The sequence below is a fragment of the Chiloscyllium punctatum genome, chromosome X (assembly GCF_047496795.1).
Source record: "Chiloscyllium punctatum isolate Juve2018m chromosome X, sChiPun1.3, whole genome shotgun sequence".
Classification (NCBI taxonomy): domain Eukaryota; kingdom Metazoa; phylum Chordata; class Chondrichthyes; order Orectolobiformes; family Hemiscylliidae; genus Chiloscyllium; species Chiloscyllium punctatum.
This window is the reverse complement of record NC_092791.1, coordinates 1,984,059-1,998,295: the sequence shown is the minus strand read 5'-3', so window position 1 is coordinate 1,998,295 and position 14,237 is coordinate 1,984,059.

Genomic DNA, 14,237 nt, shown 5'->3' with positions numbered 1-14,237 from the left:
CAGACCCTCTGTTTCGGACCCTCTGTTTCGCGCCCTCTGTTTCAGCCCCTCTGTTTCAGACCCTCTGTATCGCGCCCTCTGTCTCAGCCCCTCTGTTTCAGACCCTCTGTTTCTCATCCTCTGTTTTAGCCCCTCTGTTTCAGCCCCTCTGTTTCAGACCCTCTGTTTCAGACCCTCTGTTTCAGACCCTCTGTTTCTCGCCCTCTGTTTCAAACCCTCTGTTTCAGACCCTCTGTTTCAGACCCTCTGTTTCTCGCCCTCTGTTTCAGCCTCTCTGTTTCAGCCCCTCAGTTTCAGCCCCTCTGTTTCAGCCCCTCTGTTTCAGACCCTCTGTTTCGCGCCCTCTGTTTCAGCCCCTCTGTTTCAGCCCCTCTGTTTCAGACCCTCTGTTTCAGACCCTCTGTTTCGCGCCCTCTGTTTCTCGCCCTCTGTTTCAGACCCTCTGTTTCAGCCCCTCTGTTTCTCGCCCTCTCTTTCTCGCCCTCTGTTTCAGACCCTCTGTTTCAACCCCTCTGTTTCAGACCCTCTGTTTCAGACCCTCTGATTCTCGCCCTCTGTTTCAGACCCTCTGTTTCAGCCCCTCTGTTTCAGCCCCTCTGTTTCAGCCCCTCTGTTTCTGCCACACTGTTTCTCGCCCTCTGTTTCTCGCCCTCTGTTTCAGACCCTCTGTTTCAGCCCCTCTGTTTCAGCCCCTCTGTTTCAGCCCCTCTGTTTCTCACCCACTGTTTCAGACCCTCTATTTTGTGCCCTCTGTTTCAGCCCCTCTGTTTCAGACCCTCTTTTTCAGCCCCTCTGTTTCAGCCCCTCTGTTTCAGCCCCTCTGTTTAAGCCCCTCTGTTTCTCGCCCTCTGATTCGCGCCCTCTGTTTCGCGCCCTCTGTTTCAGACCCTCTTTTTCAGACCCTCTGTTTCAGCCCCTCTGTTTCAGCCCGTCTGTTTAAGCGCCTCTGTTTCTCGCCCTCTGTTTCGCGCCCTCTGTTTCGCGCCCTCTGTTTCAGACCCTCTGTTTCGCGCCCTCTGTTTCAGCCCCTCTGTTACAGACCCTCTGTTTCGCGCCCTCTGTTTCAGCCCCTCTGTTTCACACCCTCTGTTTCTCGCCCTCTGTTTCAGCACCGCTGTTTCAGTCCCTCTGTTTCAGACCCTCTGTTTCTCGATCTCTGTTTCAGACTCTCTGTTTCGCGCCCTCTGCTTCAGCCCCTCTGTTTCAGCCTCTCTGTTTCAGCCCCTCTGTTCCAGCCCCTCTGTTTCTCGCCCTCTGTTTCGCACCCTCTGTTTCAGCACCTCTGTTTGAGCCCCTCTGTTTCAGCCTCTCTGTTTCTCGCCCTCTGTTTCAGCACCTCTGTTTCAGCCCCTCTGTTTCAGCCCCTCTGTTTCTCGCCCTCTGTTTCTCGCCCTCAGTTGCAGACCCTCTGTTTCTTGCCCTCTGTTGCGCGCCCTCTGTTTTGCGCCCTCTGTTTCAGCCCCTCTGTTTCAGACCCTCTGTTTCAGACCCTCTGTTTCATACCCTCTGTTTCAACCCCTCTGTTTCAGTCCCTCTGTTTCAGCCCCTCTGTTTCTCGCCCTCTGTTTCTCGCCCTCTGTTTCAGACCCTCTGTTTCAGCCCCTCTGTTTCAGACCCTCTGTTTCTCGCCCTCTGTTGCGCGCCCTCTGTTTTGCGACCTCTGTTTCAGCCCCTCTGTTTCAGACCCTCTGTTTCAGACCCTCTGTTTCGCGCCCGCCGTTTCAGCACCTCTGTTTCAGCCCCTCTGTTTCAGCCCCTCTGTTTCAGCCCCCCTGTTTCAGCCCCTCTGTTTCAGACCCTCGGTTTCGCGCCCGCTGTTAAAGCACATCTGTTTCAGCCCCTCTGTTTCTCGCCCTCTGTTTCTCGCCCCTCTGTTTCAGCCCCTCTGTTCCAGACCCTCTGTTTCTCGCCCTCTGTTTCAGACACTCTGTTTCAGACCCTCTGTTTCTCGCCCTCTGTTCCAGGCCCTCTGTTTCAGACACTCTGTTTCGCGCCCTCTGTTTCTCGCCCTCTGTTGCGCGCCCTCTGTTTCGCGCCCTCTGTTTCAGCCCCTCTGTTTCAGACCCTCTGTTTCAGACCCTCTGTTTCATACCCTCTGTTTCAGCCCCTCTGTTTCAGCCCCTCTGTTTCAGCCCCTCTGTTTCCCGCCCTCTGTTTCTCGCCCTCTGTTTCAGACCCTCTGTTTCAGCACCTCTGTTTCAGACCCTCTGTTTCTCGCCCTCTGCTTCAGCCCCTCTGTTTCAGACCCTCTGTTTCTCGCCCTCTGTTTCAGACCCTCTGTTTCAGACCCCCTGTTTCAGACCCTCTGTTTCTCGCCCTCTGTTTCAGCCCCTCTGTTTCAGCCCCTCAGTTTCAGCCCCTCTGTTTCAGCCCCTCTGTTTCAGCCCCTCTGTTTCTCGCCCTCTGTTTCAGACCCTCTGTTTCAGCCCCTCTGTTTCAGCCCCTCTGTTTCAGACCCTCTGTTTCTCGCCCTCTGTTTCTCGCCCTCTGTTTCAGCCCCTCTGTTTCAGCCCCTCTGTTTCTCGCCCTCTCTTTCTCGCCCTCTGTTTCAGAACCTCTGTTTCAACCCCTCTGTTTCAGACCCTCGGTTTCAGACTCTCTGTTTCAGACCCTCTGTTTCAGCCCCTCTGTTTCAGCCCCTCTGTTTCAGCCCCTCTATTTTAGCCCCTCTGTTTCACTCACTCTGTTTCAGCCCCTCTGTTTCAGCCCCTCTGTTTCTCGCCCACTGTTTCAGACCCTCTAGTTCGCGCACTCTGTTTCTGCCCCTCTGTTTCAGCCCCTCTGTTTCTCGCCCTCTGTTTCGCGCCCTCTGTTTCTCGCCCTCTGTTTCAAACCCTCTGTTTCAGACCCTCTGTTTCAGACCCTCTGTTTGTCGCCCTCTGTTTCAGCCTCTCTGTTTCAGCCCCTCAGTTTCAGCCCCTCTGTATCAGCCCCTCTGTTTCAGACCCTCTGTTTCGCGCCCTCTGTTTCAGCCCCTCTGTTTCAGCCCCTCTGTTTCAGCCCCTCTGTTTCAGACCCTCTGTTTCGCGCCCTCTGTTTCTCGCCCTCTGTTTCAGACCCTCTGTTTCAGCCCCTCTGTTTCAGCCCCTCTGTTTCTCGCCCTCTCTTTCTCGCCCTCTGTTTCAGACCCTCTGTTTCAACCCCTCTGTTTCAGACCCTCTGTTTCAGACCCTCTGATTCTCGCCCTCTGTTTCAGACCCTCTGTTTCAGCCCCTCTGTTTCAGACCCTCTGTTTCAGCCCCTCTGTTTCAGCCCCTCTGTTTCTCGCCCTCTCTTTCTCGCCCTCTGTTTCAGACCCTCTGTTTCAACCCCTCTGTTTCAGACCCTCTGTTTCAGACCCTCTGATTCTCGCCCTCTGTTTCAGACCCTCTGTTTCAGCCCCTCTGTTTCAGCCCCTCTGTTTCAGCCCCTCTATTTCAGCCCCTCTGTTTCACTCACTCTGTTTCAGCCCCTCTGTTTCAGCCCCTCTGTTTCTCGCCCATTGTTTCAGACCCTCTAGTTCGCGCACTCTGTTTCTGCCCCTCTGTTTCAGCCCCTCTGTTTCTCGCCCTCTGTTTCGCGCCCTCTGTTTCTCGCCCTCTGTTTCAAACCCTCTGTTTCAGACCCTCTGTTTCAGCCCCTCTGTTTCTCGCCCTCTGTTTCGCGCCCTCTGTTTCTCGCCCTCTGTTTCAAACCCTCTGTTTCAGCCCCTCAGTTTCAGCCCCTCTGTATCAGCCCCTCTGTTTCAGACCCTCTGTTTCGCGCCCTCTGTTTCAGCCCCTCTGTTTCAGCCCCTCTGTTTCAGCCCCTCTGTTTCAGACCCTCTGTTTCGCGCCCTCTGTTTCTCGCCCTCTGTTTCAGACCCTCTGTTTCAGCCCCTCTGTTTCAGCCCCTCTGTTTCTCGCCCTCTCTTTCTCGCCCTCTGTTTCAGACCCTCTGTTTCAACCCCTCTGTTTCAGACCCTCTGTTTCAGACCCTCTGATTCTCGCCCTCTGTTTCAGACCCTCTGTTTCAGCCCCTCTGTTTCAGCCCCTCTGTTTCAGCCCCTCTGTTTCTGCCACACTGTTTCTCGCCCTCTGTTTCTCGCCCTCTGTTTCAGACCCTCTGTTTCAGCCCCTCTGTTTCAGCCCCTCTGTTTCAGCCCCTCTGTTTCTCACCCACTGTTTCAGACCCTCTATTTCGTGCCCTCTGTTTCAGCCCCTCTGTTTCAGACCCTCTTTTTCAGACCCTCTGTTTCAGCCCCTCTGTTTCAGCCCCTCTGTTTAAGCCCCTCTGTTTCTCGCCCTCTGATTCGCGCCCTCTGTTTCGCGCCCTCTGTTTCAGACCCTCTTTTTCAGCCCCTCTGTTTCAGCCCCTCTGTTTCTCGCCCTCTCTTTCTCGCCCTCTGTTTCAGACCCTCTGTTTCAACCCCTCTGTTTCAGACCCTCTGTTTCAGACCCTCTGATTCTCGCCCTCTGTTTCAGACCCTCTGTTTCAGCCCCTCTGTTTCAGACCCTCTGTTTCAGCCCCTCTGTTTCAGCCCCTCTGTTTCTCGCCCTCTCTTTCTCGCCCTCTGTTTCAGACCCTCTGTTTCAACCCCTCTGTTTCAGACCCTCTGTTTCAGACCCTCTGATTCTCGCCCTCTGTTTCAGACCCTCTGTTTCAGCCCCTCTGTTTCAGCCCCTCTGTTTCAGCCCCTCTATTTCAGCCCCTCTGTTTCACTCACTCTGTTTCAGCCCCTCTGTTTCAGCCCCTCTGTTTCTCGCCCACTGTTTCAGACCCTCTAGTTCGCGCACTCTGTTTCTGCCCCTCTGTTTCAGCCCCTCTGTTTCTCGCCCTCTGTTTCGCGCCCTCTGTTTCTCGCCCTCTGTTTCAAACCCTCTGTTTCAGACCCTCTGTTTCAGACCCTCTGTTTGTCGCCCTCTGTTTCAGCCTCTCTGTTTCAGCCCCTCAGTTTCAGCCCCTCTGTATCAGCCCCTCTGTTTCAGACCCTCTGTTTCGCGCCCTCTGTTTCAGCCCCTCTGTTTCAGCCCCTCTGTTTCAGCCCCTCTGTTTCAGACCCTCTGTTTCGCGCCCTCTGTTTCTCGCCCTCTGTTTCAGACCCTCTGTTTCAGCCCCTCTGTTTCAGCCCCTCTGTTTCTCGCCCTCTCTTTCTCGCCCTCTGTTTCAGACCCTCTGTTTCAACCCCTCTGTTTCAGACCCTCTGTTTCAGACCCTCTGATTCTCGCCCTCTGTTTCAGACCCTCTGTTTCAGCCCCTCTGTTTCAGCCCCTCTGTTTCAGCCCCTCTGTTTCTGCCACACTGTTTCTCGCCCTCTGTTTCTCGCCCTCTGTTTCAGCCCCTCTGTTTCAGCCCCTCTGTTTCAGCCCCTCTGTTTCAGCCCCTCTGTTTCTCACCCACTGTTTCAGACCCTCTATTTCGTGCCCTCTGTTTCAGCCCCTCTGTTTCAGACCCTCTTTTTCAGACCCTCTGTTTCAGCCCCTCTGTTTCAGCCCCTCTGTTTAAGCCCCTCTGTTTCTCGCCCTCTGATTCGCGCCCTCTGTTTCGCGCCCTCTGTTTCAGACCCTCTTTTTCAGACTTTCTGTTTCAGCCCCTCTGTTTCAGCCCGTCTGTTTAAGCGCCTCTGTTTCTCGCCCTCTGTTTCGCGTCCTCTGTTTCGCGCCCTCTGTTTCAGACCCTCTGTTTCGCGCCCTCTGTTTCAGCCCCTCTGTTACAGACCCTCTGTTTCGCGCCCTCTGTTTCAGCCCCTCTGTTTCACACCCTCTGTTTCTCGCCCTCTGTTTCAGCACCGCTGTTTCAGACCCTCTGTTTCAGACCCTCTGTTTCTCGATCTCTGTTTCAGACCCTCTGTTTCGCGCCCTCTGCTTCAGCCCCTCTGTGTCAGCCTCTCTGTTTCAGCCCCTCTGTTCCAGCCCCTCTGTTTCTCGCCCTCTGTTTCGCACCCTCTGTTTCAGCACCTCTGTTTGAGCCTCTCTGTTTCAGCCTCTCTGTTTCTCGCCCTCTGTTTCAGCACCTCTGTTTCAGCCCCTCTGTTTCAGCCCCTCTGTTTCTCGCCCTCTGTTTCTCGCCCTCAGTTGCAGACCCTCTGTTTCTCGCCCTCTGTTGCGCGCCCTCTGTTTTGCGCCCTCTGTTTCAGCCCCTCTGTTTCAGACCCTCTGTTTCAGACCCTCTGTTTCATACCCTCTGTTTCAGCCCCTCTGTTTCAGTCCCTCTGTTTCTCACCCTCTGTTTCTCGCCCTCTGTTTCAGACACTCTGTTTCAGCCCCTCTGTTTCACACCCTCTGTTTCTCGCCCTCTGTTTCAGCACCGCTGTTTCAGACCCTCTGTTTCAGACCCTCTGTTTCTCGATCTCTGTTTCAGACCCTCTGTTTCGCGCCCTCTGCTTCAGCCCCTCTGTTTCAGCCTCTCTGTTTCAGCCCCTCTGTTCCAGCCCCTCTGTTTCTCGCCCTCTGTTTCGCACCCTCTGTTTCAGCACCTCTGTTTGAGCCCCTCTGTTTCAGCCTCTCTGTTTCTCGCCCTCTGTTTCAGCACCTCTGTTTCAGCCCCTCTGTTTCAGCCCCTCTGTTTCTCGCCCTCTGTTTCTCGCCCTCAGTTGCAGACCCTCTGTTTCTCGCCCTCTGTTGCGCGCCCTCTGTTTTGCGCCCTCTGTTTCAGCCCCTCTGTTTCAGACCCTCTGTTTCAGACCCTCTGTTTCATACCCTCTGTTTCAGCCCCTCTGTTTCAGTCCCTCTGTTTCAGCCCCTCTGTTTCTCGCCCTCTGTTTCTCGCCCTCTGTTTCAGACCCTCTGTTTCAGCCCCTCTGTTTCAGACCCTCTGTTTCTCGCCCTCTGTTGCGCGCCCTCTGTTTTGCGACCTCTGTTTCAGCCCCTCTGTTTCAGACCCTCTGTTTCAGACCCTCTGTTTCGCGCCCGCTGCTTCAGCACGTCTGTTTCAGCCCCTCTGTTTCAGCCCCTCTGTTTCAGCCCCCCTGTTTCAGCCCCTCTGTTTCAGACCCTCGGTTTCGCGCCCGCTGTTAAAGCACCTCTGTTTCAGCCCCTCTGTTTCTCGCCCTCTGTTTCTCGCCCCTCTGTTTCAGCCCCTCTGTTCCAGACCCTCTGTTTCTCGCCCTCAGTTTCAGACACTCTGTTTCAGACCCTCTGTTTCTCGCCCTCTGTTCCAGGCCCTCTGTTTCAGACACTCTGTTTCGCGCCCTCTGTTTCTCGCCCTCTGTTGCGCGCCCTCTGTTTCGCGCCCTCTGTTTCAGCCCCTCTGTTTCAGACCCTCTGTTTCAGACCCTCTGTTTCATACCCTCTGTTTCAGCCCCTCTGTTTCAGCCCCTCTGTTTCTCGCCCTCTGTTTCTCGCCCTCTGTTTCAGACCCTCTGTTTCAGCACCTCTGTTTCAGACCCTCTGTTTCAGACCCTCTGTTTCGCGCCCGCTGCTTCAGCACCTCTGTTTCAGCCCCTCTGTTTCAGCCCCTCTGTTTCAGCCCCCCTGTTTCAGCCCCTCTGTTTCAGACCCTCGGTTTCGCGCCCGCTGTTAAAGCACCTCTGTTTCAGCCCCTCTGTTTCTCGCCCTCTGTTTCTCGCCCCTCTGTTTCAGCCCCTCTGTTCCAGACCCTCTGTTTCTCGCCCTCTGTTTCAGACACTCTGTTTCAGACCCTCTGTTTCTCGCCCTCTGTTCCAGGCCCTCTGTTTCAGACACTCTGTTTCGCGCCCTCTGTTTCTCGCCCTCTGTTGCGCGCCCTCTGTTTCGCGCCCTCTGTTTCAGCCCCTCTGTTTCAGACCCTCTGTTTCAGACCCTCTGTTTCATACCCTCTGTTTCAGCCCCTCTGTTTCAGCCTCTCTGTTTCTCGCCCTCTGTTTCAGCACCTCTGTTTCAGCCCCTCTGTTTCAGCCCCTCTGTTTCTCGCCCTCTGTTTCTCGCCCTCTGTTTTAGCCCCTCTGTTTCAGACCCTTTGTTTCAGACCCTCTGTTTCAGACCCTCTGTTTCTCGCCCTCTGTTTCAGACCCTCTGTTTCAGACCCTCTGTTTCAGACACTCTGTTTCTCACCCTCTGTTTCAGCCCGTCTGTTTCAGACCCTCTGTTTCAGACCCTCTGTTTCTCGCCCTCTGTTTCAGACCCTCTGTTTTAGACCCTCTGTTTCAGTCCCTCTGTTTCAGACCCTCTGTTTCAGACCCTCTGTTTCAGACCCTCTGTTTCGCACCCTCTGTTTCAGCCCCTCTGTTTCAGACCCTCTGTTTCGCGCCCTCTGTTTCAGCCCCTCTGTTTCAGCCCCTCTGTTTCAGACCCTCTGTTTCGCGCCCTCTGTTTCAGCCCCTCTGTTTCAAACCCTCTGTTTCAGACCCTCTGTTTCTCGCCCTCTGTTTCAGCCCCTCTGTTTCAGACCCACTGTTTCAGACCCTCTGTTTCTCGCCCTCTATATCAGACCCTCTGTTTCGCGCCGTCTGTTTCAGCCCCTCTGTTTCAGCCCCTCTGTTTCAGCCCCTGTGTTTCAGCCCCTCTGTTGCTCGCCCTCTGTTTCTCGCCCTCTGTTGCAGACCCTCTGTTTCAGACCCTCTGTTTCGCGCCTTCTGTTTGAGCACCTCAGTTTCAGCCCCTCTGTTTCAGCCACTCTGTTTCTCGCCCTCTGTTTCAGCCCCTCTGTTTCAGACCCTCTGTTTCAGCCCCTCTGTTTCTCGCCATCTGTTTCTCACCCTCTGTTGCAGACCCTCTGTTTCGCGCCCTCTGTTTCACGCCTCTGTTTCAGACCCTCTGTCTCAGACCCTCTGTTTCTCGCCCTCTGTTTCAGCCCCTCTGTTTCAACCCCTCTGTTTCAGACCCTCTGTTTCTCGCCCTCTGTTTCGCGCCCTCTGTTTCGCGCCCTCTGTTTCAGCCCCTCTGTTTCAGACCCTCTGTTTCAGACCCTCTGTTTCATACCCTCTGTTTCAGCCCCTCTGTTTCAGACCCTCTGTTTCAGCCCCTCTGTTTCTCGCCCACTGTTTCGGACCCTCTGTTTCGCGCCCTCTGTTTCTGCCCCACTGTTTCAGACCCTCTTTCGCGCCCTCTGTTTCAGCCCCTCTGTTTCAGACCCTCTGTTTCTCCCCCTCTGTTTTAGCCCCTCTGTTTCAGCCCCTCTGTTTCAGACCCTCTGTTTCAGACCCTCTGTTTCAGACCCTCTGTTTCTCGCCCTCTGTTTCAGACCCCCTGTTTCAGACCCTCTGTTTCAGACACTCTGTTTCTCACCCTCTGTTTCAGCCCCTCTGTTTCAGACCCTCTGTTTCAGACCCTCTGTTTCTCGCCGTCTGTTTCAGACCCTCTGTTTCAGACCCTCTCTTTCGCGCCCTCTCTTTCAGACCCTCTGTTTCAGTCCCTCTGTTTCAGACCCTCTGTTTCAGACCCTCTGTTTCAGACCCTCTGTTTCTCGCCCTCTGTTTCAAACCCTCTGTTTCAGACCCTCTGTTTCAGACACTCTGTTTCTCGCCCTCTGTTTCAGCCTCTCTGTTTCAGCCCCTCAGTTTCAGCCCCTCTGTTTCAGCCCCTCTGTTTCAGACCCTCTGTTTCGCGCCCTCTGTTTCAGCCCCTCAGTTTCAGCCCCTCTGTTTCACGCCCTCTGTTTCAGACCCTCTGTTTCAGACCCTCTGTTTCATGCCCTCTGTTTCAGACCCTCTATTTCAGCCCCTCTGTTTCAGACCCTCTGTTTCGCTCCCTCTGTTTCAGACACTCTGTTTCAGCCCCTCTGTTTCAGCCCCTCTGTTTCAGACCCTCTGTTTCAGACCCTCTGTTTCAGACCCTCTGTTTCTCGCCCTCTGTTTCAGACCCTCTGTTTCAGACACTCTGTTTCGCGCCCTCTGTTTCGCGCCCTCTGTTTTGCGCCCTCTGTTTCAGCCCCTCTGTTTCAGACCCTCTGTATCAGCCCCTCTGTTTCAGCCACTCTGTTTCAAACCCTCAGTTTCTCGCCCTCTGTTTCGGACCCTCTGTTTCGCGCCCTCTGTTTCAGCCCCTCTGTTTCAGACCCTCTGTTTCTCGCCCTCTGTTTCAGCCCCTCTGTTTCAGACCCTCTGTTTCTCATCCTCTGTTTTAGCCCCTCTGTTTCAGCCCCTCTGTTTCAGACCCTCTGTTTCAGACCCTCTGTTTCGGACCCTCTGTTTCGCGCCCTCTGTTTCAGCCCCTCTGTTTCAGACCCTCTGTATCGCGCCCTCTGTCTCAGCCCCTGTGTTTCAGACCCTCTGTTTCTCATCCTCTGTTTTAGCCCCTCTGTTTCAGCCCCTCTGTTTCAGACCCTCTGTTTCAGACCCTCTGTTTCAGACCCTCTGTTTCTCGCCCTCTGTTTCAAACCCTCTGTTTCAGACCCTCTGTTTCAGACCCTCTGTTTCTCGCCCTCTGTTTCAGCCTCTCTGTTTCAGCCCCTCAGTTTCAGCCCCTCTGTTTCAGCCCCTCTGTTTCAGACCCTCTGTTTCGCGCCCTCTGTTTCAGCCCCTCTGTTTCAGCCCCTCTGTTTCAGACCCTCTGTTTCAGACCCTCTGTTTCGCGCCCTCTGTTTCTCGCCCTCTGTTTCAGACCCTCTGTTTCAGCCCCTCTGTTTCTCGCCCTCTCTTTCTCGCCCTCTGTTTCAGACCCTCTGTTTCAACCCCTCTGTTTCAGACCCTCTGTTTCAGACCCTCTGATTCTCGCCCTCTGTTTCAGACCCTCTGTTTCAGCCCCTCTGTTTCAGCCCCTCTGTTTCAGCCCCTCTGTTTCTGCCACACTGTTTCTCGCCCTCTGTTTCTCGCCCTCTGTTTCAGACCCTCTGTTTCAGCCCCTCTGTTTCAGCCCCTCTGTTTCAGCCCCTCTGTTTCTCACCCACTGTTTCAGACCCTCTATTTTGTGCCCTCTGTTTCAGCCCCTCTGTTTCAGACCCTCTTTTTCAGCCCCTCTGTTTCAGCCCCTCTGTTTCAGCCCCTCTGTTTAAGCCCCTCTGTTTCTCGCCCTCTGATTCGCGCCCTCTGTTTCGCGCCCTCTGTTTCAGACCCTCTTTTTCAGACCCTCTGTTTCAGCCCCTCTGTTTCAGCCCGTCTGTTTAAGCGCCTCTGTTTCTCGCCCTCTGTTTCGCGCCCTCTGTTTCGCGCCCTCTGTTTCAGACCCTCTGTTTCGCGCCCTCTGTTTCAGCCCCTCTGTTACAGACCCTCTGTTTCGCGCCCTCTGTTTCAGCCCCTCTGTTTCACACCCTCTGTTTCTCGCCCTCTGTTTCAGCACCGCTGTTTCAGTCCCTCTGTTTCAGACCCTCTGTTTCTCGATCTCTGTTTCAGACTCTCTGTTTCGCGCCCTCTGCTTCAGCCCCTCTGTTTCAGCCTCTCTGTTTCAGCCCCTCTGTTCCAGCCCCTCTGTTTCTCGCCCTCTGTTTCGCACCCTCTGTTTCAGCACCTCTGTTTGAGCCCCTCTGTTTCAGCCTCTCTGTTTCTCGCCCTCTGTTTCAGCACCTCTGTTTCAGCCCCTCTGTTTCAGCCCCTCTGTTTCTCGCCCTCTGTTTCTCGCCCTCAGTTGCAGACCCTCTGTTTCTCGCCCTCTGTTGCGCGCCCTCTGTTTTGCGCCCTCTGTTTCAGCCCCTCTGTTTCAGACCCTCTGTTTCAGACCCTCTGTTTCATACCCTCTGTTTCAGCCCCTCTGTTTCAGTCCCTCTGTTTCAGCCCCTCTGTTTCTCGCCCTCTGTTTCTCGCCCTCTGTTTCAGACCCTCTGTTTCAGCCCCTCTGTTTCAGACCCTCTGTTTCTCGCCCTCTGTTGCGCGCCCTCTGTTTTGCGACCTCTGTTTCAGCCCCTCTGTTTCAGACCCTCTGTTTCAGACCCTCTGTTTCGCGCCCGCCGTTTCAGCACCTCTGTTTCAGCCCCTCTGTTTCAGCCCCTCTGTTTCAGCCCCCCTGTTTCAGCCCCTCTGTTTCAGACCCTCGGTTTCGCGCCCGCTGTTAAAGCACATCTGTTTCAGCCCCTCTGTTTCTCGCCCTCTGTTTCTCGCCCCTCTGTTTCAGCCCCTCTGTTCCAGACCCTCTGTTTCTCGCCCTCTGTTTCAGACACTCTGTTTCAGACCCTCTGTTTCTCGCCCTCTGTTCCAGGCCCTCTGTTTCAGACACTCTGTTTCGCGCCCTCTGTTTCTCGCCCTCTGTTGCGCGCCCTCTGTTTCGCGCCCTCTGTTTCAGCCCCTCTGTTTCAGACCCTCTGTTTCAGACCCTCTGTTTCATACCCTCTGTTTCAGCCCCTCTGTTTCAGCCCCTCTGTTTCAGCCCCTCTGTTTCCCGCCCTCTGTTTCTCGCCCTCTGTTTCAGACCCTCTGTTTCAGCACCTCTGTTTCAGACCCTCTGTTTCTCGCCCTCTGCTTCAGCCCCTCTGTTTCAGACCCTCTGTTTCTCGCCCTCTGTTTCAGACCCTCTGTTTCAGAACCCTGTTTCAGACCCTCTGTTTCTCGCCCTCTGTTTCAGCCCCTCTGTTTCAGCCCCTCAGTTTCAGCCCCTCTGTTTCAGCCCCTCTGTTTCAGCCCCTCTGTTTCTCGCCCTCTGTTTCAGACCCTCTGTTTCAGCCCCTCTGTTTCAGCCCCTCTGTTTCAGACCCTCTGTTTCTCGCCCTCTGTTTCTCGCCCTCTGTTTCAGCCCCTCTGTTTCAGCCCCTCTGTTTCTCGCCCTCTGTTTCTCGCCCTCTGTTTCAGAACCTCTGTTTCAACCCCTCTGTTTCAGACCCTCGGTTTCAGACTCTCTGTTTCAGACCCTCTGTTTCAGCCCCTCTGTTTCAGCCCCTCTGTTTCAGCCCCTCTATTTTAGCCCCTCTGTTTCACTCACTCTGTTTCAGCCCCTCTGTTTCAGCCCCTCTGTTTCTCGCCCACTGTTTCAGACCCTCTAGTTCGCGCACTCTGTTTCTGCCCCTCTGTTTCAGCCCCTCTGTTTCTCGCCCTCTGTTTCGCGCCCTCTGTTTCTCGCCCTCTGTTTCAAACCCTCTGTTTCAGACCCTCTGTTTCAGACCCTCTGTTTGTCGCCCTCTGTTTCAGCCTCTCTGTTTCAGCCCCTCAGTTTCAGCCCCTCTGTATCAGCCCCTCTGTTTCAGACCCTCTGTTTCGCGCCCTCTGTTTCAGCCCCTCTGTTTCAGCCCCTCTGTTTCAGCCCCTCTGTTTCAGACCCTCTGTTTCGCGCCCTCTGTTTCTCGCCCTCTGTTTCAGACCCTCTGTTTCAGCCCCTCTGTTTCAGCCCCTCTGTTTCTCGCCCTCTCTTTCTCGCCCTCTGTTTCAGACCCTCTGTTTCAACCCCTCTGTTTCAGACCCTCTGTTTCAGACCCTCTGATTCTCGCCCTCTGTTTCAGACCCTCTGTTTCAGCCCCTCTGTTTCAGACCCTCTGTTTCAGCCCCTCTGTTTCAGCCCCTCTGTTTCTCGCCCTCTCTTTCTCGCCCTCTGTTTCAGACCCTCTGTTTCAACCCCTCTGTTTCAGACCCTCTGTTTCAGACCCTCTGATTCTCGCCCTCTGTTTCAGACCCTCTGTTTCAGCCCCTCTGTTTCAGCCCCTCTGTTTCAGCCCCTCTATTTCAGCCCCTCTGTTTCACTCACTCTGTTTCAGCCCCTCTGTTTCAGCCCCTCTGTTTCTCGCCCACTGTTTCAGACCCTCTAGTTCGCGCACTCTGTTTCTGCCCCTCTGTTTCAGCCCCTCTGTTTCTCGCCCTCTGTTTCGCGCCCTCTGTTTCTCGCCCTCTGTTTCAAACCCTCTGTTTCAGACCCTCTGTTTCAGCCCCTCTGTTTCTCGCCCTCTGTTTCGCGCCCTCTGTTTCTCGCCCTCTGTTTCAAACCCTCTGTTTCAGCCCCTCAGTTTCAGCCCCTCTGTATCAGCCCCTCTGTTTCAGACCCTCTGTTTCGCGCCCTCTGTTTCAGCCCCTCTGTTTCAGCCCCTCTGTTTCAGCCCCTCTGTTTCAGACCCTCTGTTTCGCGCCCTCTGTTTCTCGCCCTCTGTTTCAGACCCTCTGTTTCAGCCCCTCTGTTTCAGCCCCTCTGTTTCTCGCCCTCTCTTTCTCGCCCTCTGTTTCAGACCCTCTGTTTCAACCCCTCTGTTTCAGACCCTCTGTTTCAGACCCTCTGATTCTCGCCCTCTGTTTCAGACCCTCTGTTTCAGCCCCTCTGTTTCAGCCCCTCTGTTTCAGCCCCTCTGTTTCTGCCACACTGTTTCTCGCCCTCTGTTTCTCGCCCTCTGTTTCAGACCCTCTGTTTCAGCCCCTCTGTTTCAGCCCCTCTGTTTCAGCCCCTCTGTTTCTCACCCACTGTTTCAGACCCTCTATTTCGTGCCCTCTGTTTCAGCCCCTCTGTTTCAGACCCTCTTTT